Here is a 12292-nt window from a genome sequence, read left to right on the forward strand (position 1 = left end):
CCTGAATACTTCACGAAGGCACTGTATGTATATATATATCATTTATTTATTTTATGCCACGAGACACCTGTCTTATTCGTGCCCATTTCAGTGAACTAATCCATTGCGGAGGCCGAGACTAATCCATCGTGGAGGTGCCGGGGATTGAAGAAGAAGTGGCATGTGGTTTAGATGTCCCTCTCCAGAATGTACTCTCAACCGTCAATTTGTGCAATTTGTCACTGTTTCATAACTTAATTGTGTGAATTGTTAGCATTTGATTGTTAGTGTCTATCAATTCCCCATTATATATATATATCACCAGTAGTACATTTACCGTTAATTCATATAATGTTGAATCTATAATGTTTGTTTGGTTACCGTAATTTCTGTTAATGCATTCAACATATTATTATTCCAGACTTTTACAAATCTCATTGTTAGAGTGGACACGCTGTTTGCAGAGCGCACAACCTATGCTACATTTCAGAGAAACAACTTTTTTTGTTTTGTCAATTTAGTCATTAGTTTTGTCAATTTAGTCATTAGCTTTGTTCGAATACCCATACTAACATACTGTTTACTACATACTTAATGAGTATATACACTACATACTATATACTATTAGATCATTTTAGTATACTGTAAAAGAACGTTGTCCTTTCCGTTGAGAGTACTAGCGCTTCGCCTCTCTACCAGAAGTTGATGCTGTTGCTATGCAACTTCTTGCTAGCTTGTTAGCATAACAAATGACTAACCGGACATCTTACGATTTCATTAACAATTCCCACTGAGAATGCACAATGACTATACTACTTAGCTAAGCTAAGAATGAAGTGAATAATCAAGTCAATACATGTTGGGCAGTTAGATAGCATATAGTTAATATATCGGCAAGTTCGATGCATTAGTAGCTAATTAACATTAGGTAGCTAGCTAACATACGGGTACATACAAGCAACTACTGTAATGATATGCTATGCGGTTCATAAGGCTAGCATAGATAAATTGTCAGCCAACAGAACGTGTAACATAACTTATTTGAAAAGTCATTACTTTATTACATTGCTCAACATTTTCTTAACATTTGTCATAATTTGTTAACGCAATGAATTTGTATGTGCTCTCGGCAGACTCCGGCTGTATATTTTCCACAGTTTTCTTCAAATCTGAAAATGTTGTGAAGCTACTCCCATTTTCTGAAGAATTCCACGATGGGCCTTAAAAGCATTGAAATAGTGTCCACTGCTTTGGCATACTAACCATATGCATAATATGACTAATAAGCATACTGCATACTCAATTTATGTTACAAATAGTATGGTTAGTGTGGTTAGTATGAGTATTTAAACAAAGCTATAGTCTTTTGTTTGGAGCGCTTCTGTCAATGTTGAGTAAGAACACGTACCTGATTATGCATAGAAGTAGGCCTATAGGCTACATGGCCTGCGTGCAAAAGGACGCATATAAATGTGCCCATTTGGGATTCTGACAGTATTTCTGAATGGCTTAACGCAACACGACTAATGAGCTGCAGAGCTTCTCAAAGTAATGTTTTCTTCACCTCAAACAGCAAGTAAACGAAGTCTGTTTTTCACTGACTGAGAATGATAATAGTTCCTCAATGTAGTTGAAAGATCTTTCCAGCTCTCCCTTTCGATAACCACTTAGTGTGAAAGGGAACAACGTCATGCTCTGATCCAGTGGAAACGTCATGAAATAGGCCTATCTGATTACTTCTTATCCCGTGAGCAAATAGCCTACAGCTGTGTCTGTTTCGAGCTTACTGGTGCAGGAAACCCTGAGGGCCCAGAATATTTTATACAATGTTGCAAGTTTGCTAGCATGACCTTCAGGGCCAGACCTAAGTTAATAGTTGATACAATGTTTCAAGTTTGTTGCAGACAGGCCATGTGTAGCCAATGTGATGTATGTGATATTTATTTTTATCCGAATATTTTCGAACTGCAGGCTACAATGTTTTTTTTTATTGGCTTTATAGGCTATTTTTAATATAGTTGGCAATGGCAATAGACGTTACTTTTTAGCTTTGTATCATTTTCATTTAGATTTGGATCGAATTTTGATTAATCATATGACAATGACTTTGAGATACGAAGACTTTATTATAAATGCAATGAAACTGTTCCACGAAAATGTGCATACGAAAACCATAACTGGCACACAGATCGGTAGAAATGGTAAGTAAGATAAATTGGCATTCCACATGAGAAAGTTTGCCGACTCATTATGTAGTCTGTTAACGGCAGCTTCAGGAGAGTTAAGCCAGAATCTGCAAAAGCCAGTAGGTGTAGGAGTGGGAGGAGGATGTAGGAGTGGGAGGAGGATGGCAGGTCAGGTTTTTTTCTTCTGGTTATCTTGATCTCAGTCTCCTTCAAGTCATTTCTGTCTTATTTCATCAAACAGTGCGCTTAAAGCATCAGACAAGCTCAATGCATATATATTGTAGTTGATTTTATTAAAACACATAGGGTGTCTATATATGGAAAAATACACGTTTTAAAAGAACATACAACTTTTGGTTGGCAAAGATTTTTTTCTTCAGGGACAGCTCTAAAGCAAACATTGAAGATTAAGTGTATTATTCTTATTTTCCCTCAGATGACCAAGACTGAAGGCCATGAAAAAAGAAAACGGATCCACTTTTAGAATTATCTCATCCTAACAACTTAGTATGTCCTTCGAACAACTTAGTATCTTGTTTGAATGATTTAGTATCTTAATTGAACAACTTAATAAAAAATGTGTTCAAACAAGATACGAAGTTGTTCAAAAGAGACACTAAGTCATACGTACAAGGTAATTCAAAGAGTCCCCTTAAATTTTTGGGGGTGGTCTTTCATAACGATTTTCATTGTTTTGTCAATGTAATAGCATTGCAAACTACAATAACTACATAGCCATAAGTGTATAGCCGTCAGTGGGACTCGTGAACATACACATTGGTAGCAGTCTGAGTAGCCTAGAACTGCACCAAACCGATCCATGTTCCACAACATCTGTGACATTGGCTGGAACTGGAAGCCATCTGCTTTTTATTACATTCTCTACGGCTCAATGTAGCCTGTAAATGAACACTGCGATTTCTTTTCCCAAACATGGCAACTATCCTGCTTTTGCCCACAGAGCCACAGGCAAGTGCGGGAGACCCATAGAGCCCTTAAAGAGCACGGGCTTAAATTGGGCAATGATGACAATGAAACAGTGTTAGGACAAATATCCTTCTACAGATCAATAGCCTTATTCATTGGATCAGGCCCCTTAGATCAATGGCCCACTCTTTTGAGTGGATTCAAGTAATTACATTAGAATTATTGCTATGGAGAGAAACTTTTCCTGTAGGCACAGAAATCATCCATTAATCAGAATGTGTTATCCTCTATAATGCAGTCATCCCCCTTAAAATGTGCAGTGCAGATGTATTTCTTATAAGACTACTTAATTGATTTTTATGAATGTCTGGACTTTGTTTTAAAACAAAATAAACCACTTTTATGATCACATAAATGTAATTCATCAGTATGCATAAATGGAAGAACTAGGCTAAACCCACTATGCCAAAAAATCTTCTTATTCTGTTTTTTTATCCAACTTTGTGCCTGTGAGATTGTTCAGAGATTAATTGAAGCAATGTATTAAAATAGAAAAAGTAAGAGTGGTAAAGTGCATGAGTCAGGGAAGAGGAAAATATTAGCCATATCACTTGTCTTCGCTAGAATGTCCACAGTATTATTATAAATGTCTTCTATATTTGTATCACTAATGGACCTTAACATAGCAGACATCTTCATATATCAAGGGAGAAGGAAGTAGAAGAATTTGAAGGCGGTTGTTTTTCATATTATGACCTCAAACCTGATTGATTGTGTACAGTATTTGAGTCTGGATTTAAATAGTATTTGTTTTCTTTCAAATAGTTTAGCTTTGTTTGATTGAGCTTGTCTGGCACAACAGAACAAATTGAATAATACCAAAAGTGTAAACCCTGCACATCTGTCACTCTAGATAGACTCAATCAAACACTCAAAGCATTTTACAGAAAACAATCGCTATTTGAACCCAGGACTGATGTGAATTAGCACCCACCCTTGTCCTGGGTCCAGAGCGATGGCCCGTGGATGCTCCATCCATCCAGCTATCAGTGTGGTCCTCATATCGCCATTCAGCCTGGCCACCTCAATCTGGTCCAGGTTACTGTCGATCCAGTACAGGTTCCCTGCTATCCAATCCACCGCCAGCCCCTCTGGAGTGGCCAGCCCATGCTGCACAACCACCTCGATCCCTGTCACACCTGATGGAACACCAACCACAGAACCATGGTCACCACCCTTTACACCCGGTGAGACAGACCAACCCACAGCACCATGGTCATCAATGCACACATCACAGGAGGTTGGTGGCACCTTAATTGGGGAGAATGGGCTCATGGAGCGGAATCAGTGGAGTGGAATGAAATACATCAAACACATGGTTTCCATTTGCTTGATGCCATGCCATTCGCTCCGTTCTAGCCATTATTATGAGCCGTCCTCCCATCAGCAGCCTCCACTGACACACACTAGGTGAGAGAAGACTGGAGAAGGGATATATTCAACTCACCCTGATAATTTCCACCTTATTGAGGGGATTTGTTTGTTGGTCTGCCAACAAAATTACATTTTATGGGGAGAAAACCGTAGCTAAAAAACTATTGAGTAAGAAAGAAGTGTTCCATTAAACATAAAAGGTTTTGCCAGTATGTCTATAATCCAGCTGTTTACAGTGATCCTCTGCAACTGCAGCCTTTGTGGAAGGATCACAAAAGGGAGAAATACACTGAGTGTACAAAACATTAACACCTTCCTAATGTAAAACATTAAGAACACATTAAGAGAAAGAGTTATATTGCAGCAGAGGCACAGAATGTAGTGCAGCACAAAACACCAAACCAAATACCAAACAAGAAGCTGTAATTCATCAGTCTTCAGAGACGTACTATAACAGTGGGAAGACTACGGAGTGTTCTAGAGTCTACCCACTACACTCAGCATTAACCTATTGAAATAACTCCTCAATGGAGGGACAGTATCACTCACAGTATCAAAGGGTGCTACTGTAAGTAGAACTAAACTGGGAACATTACTGAACTAACCTATGTAGTTGGAAAGTCTAAAAAAAGTTCCATTACAGTTGAAGAGTGGGAGGGAAGGAAGCCATGTTTATCCTCCTCATCCAATAGATCACAGCATTTAGATCTAACGCTTAGCCTAACCAAAGTATTTAAAGATTCTGATACCCTTAAAACATCACAGCTTTTACGATTTAATGTGCAGCTTAGACCTATGTACCTTCAGAGTCTGAAATCCCAATAGAATACACCATTTAGATCTAACATGTAGCCTAGATCTAACGTATAGGACCTACATACCTCCAGAGTCTGAGAGGCGTCCTCTGTAGATCTTATCCTCCACCACATCTGTCCAGTAGAGCAGGCTGTGATTAAAGTGGAAGTCAAGCGCAATTGTGTTCCGGAGCCCTGGCACCATCAGGCTGTAGTCTCGCTTATGAAGATCTATCCGTCTTATCTCATGCCGGATAGAGAAGATAATGAAAGCCTCAAAGGGATCTGGCCGAAGGAAAGAAAAGAAGGAAACGAAGAGGAAAGAGTTAAAATGGAGGTGACCGATGTTAAAACGGAGGTGACTGATGTTTAAGCGGAGGTGACCGATGTTAAAATGGAGGTGACCGATGTTAAAATGGAGGTGACCGATGTTAAACTGGAGGTGACCGATGTTAAACTGGAGGTGACCGATGTTAAACTGGAGGTGACCGATGTTAAAGCGGAGGTGACCGATGTTAAAGCGGAGGTGACCGATGTTAAAGCGGAGGTGACCGATGTTAAAGCGGAGGTGACCGATGTTAAAATGGAGGTGACCGATGTTAAAATGGAGGTGACCGATGTTAAAATGGAGGTGACCGATGTTAAAGCGGAGGTGACCGATGTTAAAATGGAGGTGACCGATGTTAAAGCGGAGGTGACCGATGTTAAAATGGAGGTGACAGATGTTAAAATGGAGGTGAACGATGTTAAAGCGGAGTTGACCGATGTTAAAATGGAGGTGACCGATGTTAAAATGGAGGTGACCGATGTTAAAATGGAGGTGACCGGTGTTAAAATGGAGGTGACCGATGTTAAAGCGGAGTTGACCGATGTTAAAATGGAGGTGACCGATGTTAAAATGGAGGTGATCAATGTTAAAATGGAGGTGACCGGTGTTAAAATGGAGGTGACCGATGTTAAAATGGAGGTGACCGATGTTAAAGCGGAGGTGACCGATGCCATAACAATAACAACATGAGCGGTCTGAACTGGAGCCATTAGTGGAGGACATACACAGGTATGCATGACTACACAAACACGCCCATGCACACACACTGGATCATGCTCTTTCATGACTGGGCACTGGTACACACACCTTATATTCAGAGAATTCCAGGTACAAGGTTACTCTAAGGCAAAACCTGTGTTATGCACAGAACAGAAACCCTATCCTGACTATGGAGACACATATTATCCTCAAATCACAGAACAATGAGAAAGATTGGATAGTGTAGGGAGAAGGGATGTTAGCTACTTGCTATACTGACAAGTCCCTACTTACTTATAATTCAGTTATACCTGAAATTCTCTGTACAGAAGCTAGAGCTCTTGCATGAAACATCACCACAGATTCAATAGCACATTTGTCTAAATTAAATGAGGTTCTTACTCAGTTTTCTATTGTGCGCAGAAAATTGATTTATGTAAAAACCAATAAAATGTTCATGTGATTCTTTAGTAAATTGCCTATTCTTTCCCTGTTTTAACATATGATTAGCACTGCAACTGCCATCAATCTCTGAGGGAAATAGAGAGGCGAGTAGTAAAAAACGAGCTTCATAAATCTGAATGTGACACATCAAGGCTGCATGTTCTGCCATGTTCTCCTCGTTTACGAGCAGCAGCACAGAAGCAAAAAAAACATCCAAAACATCAATTCAATCACACAAACTACAACACAAGTAGACGGTTTGTTCTTGTCATGTAAAGCTGTGTGATTGGATTTATGTAAAACACCCCCCCCCAAAAAAAAACACACACACACACACACACACTGCCTTCTTTCTGATGCCTTCTTAATAGGAATGTTGTTGTTGCTTGATTCCCAGGAGTAGGATAGACAACAGTATTTGTTACCTATCTTACACGGGTCTCCATCTTTAATGGCTATTAACTTGGAGGAACCATCCTATATGTCTTATCATGTGTTTAAAAAACAAATGTGTTTATCATGCATACGGGTCTTGTTTTTGTAATTTATTAATAATGTTGAGCAATAAAACAATTTCCCAAGTTAGGATCAATAAAGTACTACTCTACTCTATATTCTCTACACACGCAGTCCTCACAACCCCCACACAGACACACTCTGTCACCTAACCTGTGCTGTGGCAGCTGTCTCCATCAGGGCCAAGCCTCCAGCCTGGGTAGCAGGAACACTTGACGGTGGTCTTGTACTGCTCACACACCTGGCTGCACTTCAGATGCCTACTGCAGTAGTCCACCGCCTCACAAGTCCTGTTGTTAGAGTCCAGGTGGAGCCCTGGAGGGCAGGAGCAGACCACCCCCGTCCCTGGTACCACCGTGCACTGATGGCTGCAGCCAACCTTGGCCACCAAACACTTATCTGGGAGCAGAGAGAGAGAGAACAGGAAGTAAGAACCAACTCCGATCTGGGAGTAGAGAGAGAGAGAGAGGACAGCAAGCAAGAACCAATCACTTATCTGAGATGGTTTTCAAAAGAGCATTGGGTTGTTAATGAACAGGGGGATCCTCAACGGAGGTTAGAAAAAGAATATACCACAATATGTTGGGCCATATGCTGCATGGTACGCTTAAAAAAAGAATGAGAACGCAAATAATATCAGAATTAAAACTAGCTGGCACAAGAATAACACTGCCACTTTTTGCTCTGAGCTAGAGATTCCTAGTCAAGCATGATGACAGAATATTTCCGCTGCATATTCAACATAACGAAAGCTATTAATTACATAATGAAAAAGGCTCCACAGTTCTGTTCGTCCTCGGTAGCATGACCTGAGGGACAACGCCTTTATTATAGCCAAGGCACAAAATGAAATCGGAAAGTTGTGGAGTTGTCTACTATTCCTTTCATAAAACTAATATGGAGAGGGAAAACAAATAAGAATGACTTTTCTTTCTTTGTGCAGTCTGTTTCCCATTCACTCCCCAGTCTGTAATGAAATACTTTTCTCTGAAGCAGCTAGGCACCAGATTATTATAAGTAAGAAGGCATTCTGGTGAGAAAAGGACACTACAGATCAGAAGTCTCCTTGCTAGCTAGCCATGATTAAGACAATCTTCTTGGTACAGACAAAAAAACGATAGCATTTTCTCCGCGGGGGTCCCCTAGTTGCCTGCGTGTGTGGAGGGTGGAAGAGGATATAGGAGCACTGTGCACCCATAGGTTACAGCTGGAGGAATGACTCCTGCTGAGTTGGCTCAAATCAATCAGGTCCCTCAAGGTCTCCCTGTGTGACCTAATTGGTTATGAAGCTGGCAGCACTGTGTGGGCCTTTTCTCAAATGGTGTATCCCAAATCGCACCCTCTTCCCTAAACCCTTTTCCGTTTACAATTTTCTGCGTAGGGCTCTGTTCAAAAGTAGTGCACTATGTGCGAAATAGGCTTTTTTGCACTATACTCGACTTGAGTAGGTTGAGTCACCGACGTGATCTTCCTGTCCGGTCTTGCACCCCATCGGGTTTGTGCGGTAGAAGAGATCTTCGTGGGCTATATTCAGCCTTGTCTCAGGGTAGTAAGTTGGTGGTCTGTTGATATCCCTCTAGTGGTGTGGGGGCTGTACTTTGGCAAAGTGAGAGGAGTTACAGTATATCCTGCTTGGTTGGTCCTGTCCAGAGGTATTGTCAGATGGGGCCACAGTGTCCCCCGACCCCCCCGACCCGACCCGACCCCCCCCGACCCGAAATAATAAAAAATCGTAGTTTAGTGCTTCTCAAACTTCTCCTTGGGTGCCCCCAGTCATTCCATGTATTCAGTCTATTCCAGAGCTAGCAAGCTTCCACTTAAAAACATGGAACACTTCTTTTCAACTAGTCAAGTTGTTAGTTCAGAGCTACAACCAAATTCTGAAACATCTGGGGGTCCCCAAGAAGAGGTTTGAGAACCACTGTCTTAGAGAGATGGAAATGTAATGAATGTGAAGGGTTATTTGTTTATGTGAATATAAAACTTTACAGATTGTAAGGTTGTGTCATTAGATTTGGGGTGGAGTTGCTCAAATTTCTGTCAACAAGAATTGAGTCCCCAGAAATTCTGGTGAGAAAAAATGGTGTCCCAGATGGAAAAGTTTGAATACCACTGCTCTAAACACATCTCTTCCACTTAAAAACATGGAACACTTCTTCACTACTAGGCAGAAAGACCACAGACTAATCTATTTCTAGGGTATCAAGCAATATGGTGTACTACAAATAATATCTCTCCTTATTACCACAGAAAGGCCTTTCGTCAGACTGGTCAGCACAGTCGGTCTTGCCGTTGCAGATCTTCTCTGGTGGCAGGCAAATGGAGGTGTCATTGGCACAGGGGTATTTTGGAGGCTTACAGACAGCTGCCTCACAGGAATCCTCATCGGAACGATCCTCACAGTCGATATCTCCATCACAAACCCAGCTCTTGGTGATACACTTTCCTGATGGTGTCCCATGTATACAGATACATCCAGACATACACAAACACACACAAATGCGCACAATCCATAAACACAACCAAAAAAAGAGGCAGAAGATATTCCTCAGAGACAATGTGAATGATCAACTGTCCACACAGTCGAGTAGAACCTCTGAAATATAACGCTAAGGGAATACACTACTGCAAATGCTGAAGAGGAACCAATCAACATAACCACACAGTGAATGTCAAGCATCTGTAATAAACTTGGTGAATAATCCCTCAGGCACTTTGAAAAAAAGCTATTTGACATCTAAATCAAGAATAAAGAATTCATACCAACAGCCTGAAAGCAATTTAAGGCATGGCATGATCCAAAACATAATATTTTCAACAGAATGAGGTGATTGCAGTCTACAAAGACTGTAAAATATGCACAGTGTACAGTATCGTGAGTTTAGACTAGAATATACAGTACTACATTACATGAGGTAATGCACTGCTGAGATATTTTGTAAAAAATCTATCTTCTTCCTGCCATCAACAGAAAGGCACAGCCACAGTTGTGAGTTAAATGCTTCACTTCAAATGAAAATCCACAGCTAGATAATTACAGCCTCCTGATACCTGCTACCAGGGATAATCTCAAATTCCCCTTGCTCGCCATGTGTATTACAAAGAGGCAGCCAGAGCAGGTGGAATAACTGCAGGGGAAGAGGCACAGATATGCCAGAATTTACAGAATTTACAGTATCATCATTAATTAATGCAGCTAGGCCAGTGACTGTGTGAAGCCTGGATTAAAGAGCATCCTAATTTAGAGGCCTGCGATAAAAACTGGATTCACCTCTGTTGCACTTAAAACCAAATTTCAAATCAAATGTTATTCATCATATGCTTAGTAAACAACAGGTGTGAACTAACATTGAAATGCTTACTTATGGGCCCTTCCCAACAATGTAGAGAGAAAGAAAATAGAGAAATAATAGAAAAGTAAAACATAATAAAAGTAATAATAATTACACAATGAGTAACAATAACTTGGCTATATACAAGGGGTACCAGTGCCGTATCGATGTGCAGGAATACAAGGTAATTGAAGAGGATATGTACATACATATACTGTAACTAGGAATAGAGTTACAGATAGTAAACAGTAGCAGAGTCAACAAAGTTAGTGCAAAAAGGATCAATGCAGATATTCCGGGTATCTATTTGGTTAACTATTTAAATAACAACTTAGCAGTCTTATAGCTTGGGGGTAGAAGCTGTTCAGGGTCCTGTTGGTTCCAGACTTGGTGCATTGGTACCGCTTGTCGTGTGATAGCAGAGAGAACAGTCTTTGACTTGGGTAGCTGGAGTCTTTGACAATTTTTAAGGCCTTCATCTGACAACGCCAGGTATAGAGGTCCTGTATTGGCAGGGAGTTTGGCCCCAGTGATGTACGGTGATGTAGCTAGTCAAGATGCTCTCAATGGTTCAGCTGTAGAACTTTTTGAGGATCTGAGATGCCCATGCCAAATATGTTCAGCCTCGTCAGGGGAACGGCTGTGTTGGTTAGTTTGGACCAAGATAGATCCTTAGTGATGTGAGGGGGCGTGCTCGGCCCTCTGTTTCCTGTAGTGCACGATCAACTCCTTTGTCTTGCTGATGTTGAGGAATAAGTTGTTGTCCTGGCACCACAATGCCAGTTCTCTGACCTCCTCCTTATAAGCTGTCTCATCATTATCGGGGATCAGGTCTACCACCGTTGTGTTTTTGGCAAACTTAATGATGGTGTTGGAGTCATGCGTGGCCACGTAGTCCTGGGTGAGTAGGGAGTACAAGAGAGGACTGAGCATGCACCCCAGAGGGTCCCCCGTGTTGAGGGTCAGCGTGGCAAATGTGTTTTCGCCTGCCCTCATCACCTGGGGGCATCCCGTCAGGAAGACCAGGAATCAGTTGCAGAGGGTGTTCAGTCCCAGGGTCCTTAACTTAGTGGTGAGCTTGGAGGGCACTATGGTGTTGAATGCTGAGCTGTAGTCAATGAACAACATTCTCCCGTAGGTGTTCCTTTTGTCCAAGGGCAGTGTGGAGTGCAATAGAGATTGCACCATGTCTGCATCTGGTGGGGCGGTATGTGATTTGGAGTGGCGCAAAGGTGCCTTGGATGATGGTTTTGATGTGAGCCTTGACCAGCCTTGCAAAGTATTTCATGGCGACAGATGTGAGTGCTATGGGGCAATATTTGTTTGGACAGGATGTCTAGGCGTTCTTGGGCATAGGGACTACTGGTTGAAACATGCAGGTATACAGTATTACTTCTGGATGAGCATTTTCTTGTTTGCTTGTGGCCCTATACAGTTCGTTGAGGGCCGTCTTTGTGCCAGCAAAATTTTTTGGTGGTAATAGACAGCTCTGAAAAATATAGATGAAAACTCTAGGTAAATAGCATGGTCAATAGCTTCTCATGGGGTATTCTATCTCAGGTGAATAGAACCTTGAGACTTACTTTATTAGAGATTCCACACCAGCTGTTGTTAACAGAGAGACACACACCACGCCCCTTGAGCTTACCCGAC

The 12292-nt window shown here is 41.3% G+C and overlaps 1 pseudogene; it reads right to left on the minus strand.

The window, feature by feature from the left end:
- The window catches only part of LOC110502094, a 332876-nt pseudogene that overhangs the window by 198040 nt on the left and 122544 nt on the right, over positions 1 to 12292 (minus strand).

The sequence above is a fragment of the Oncorhynchus mykiss genome, chromosome 22, assembly GCF_013265735.2.
Source record: "Oncorhynchus mykiss isolate Arlee chromosome 22, USDA_OmykA_1.1, whole genome shotgun sequence".
Lineage (NCBI taxonomy): Eukaryota > Metazoa > Chordata > Actinopteri > Salmoniformes > Salmonidae > Oncorhynchus > Oncorhynchus mykiss.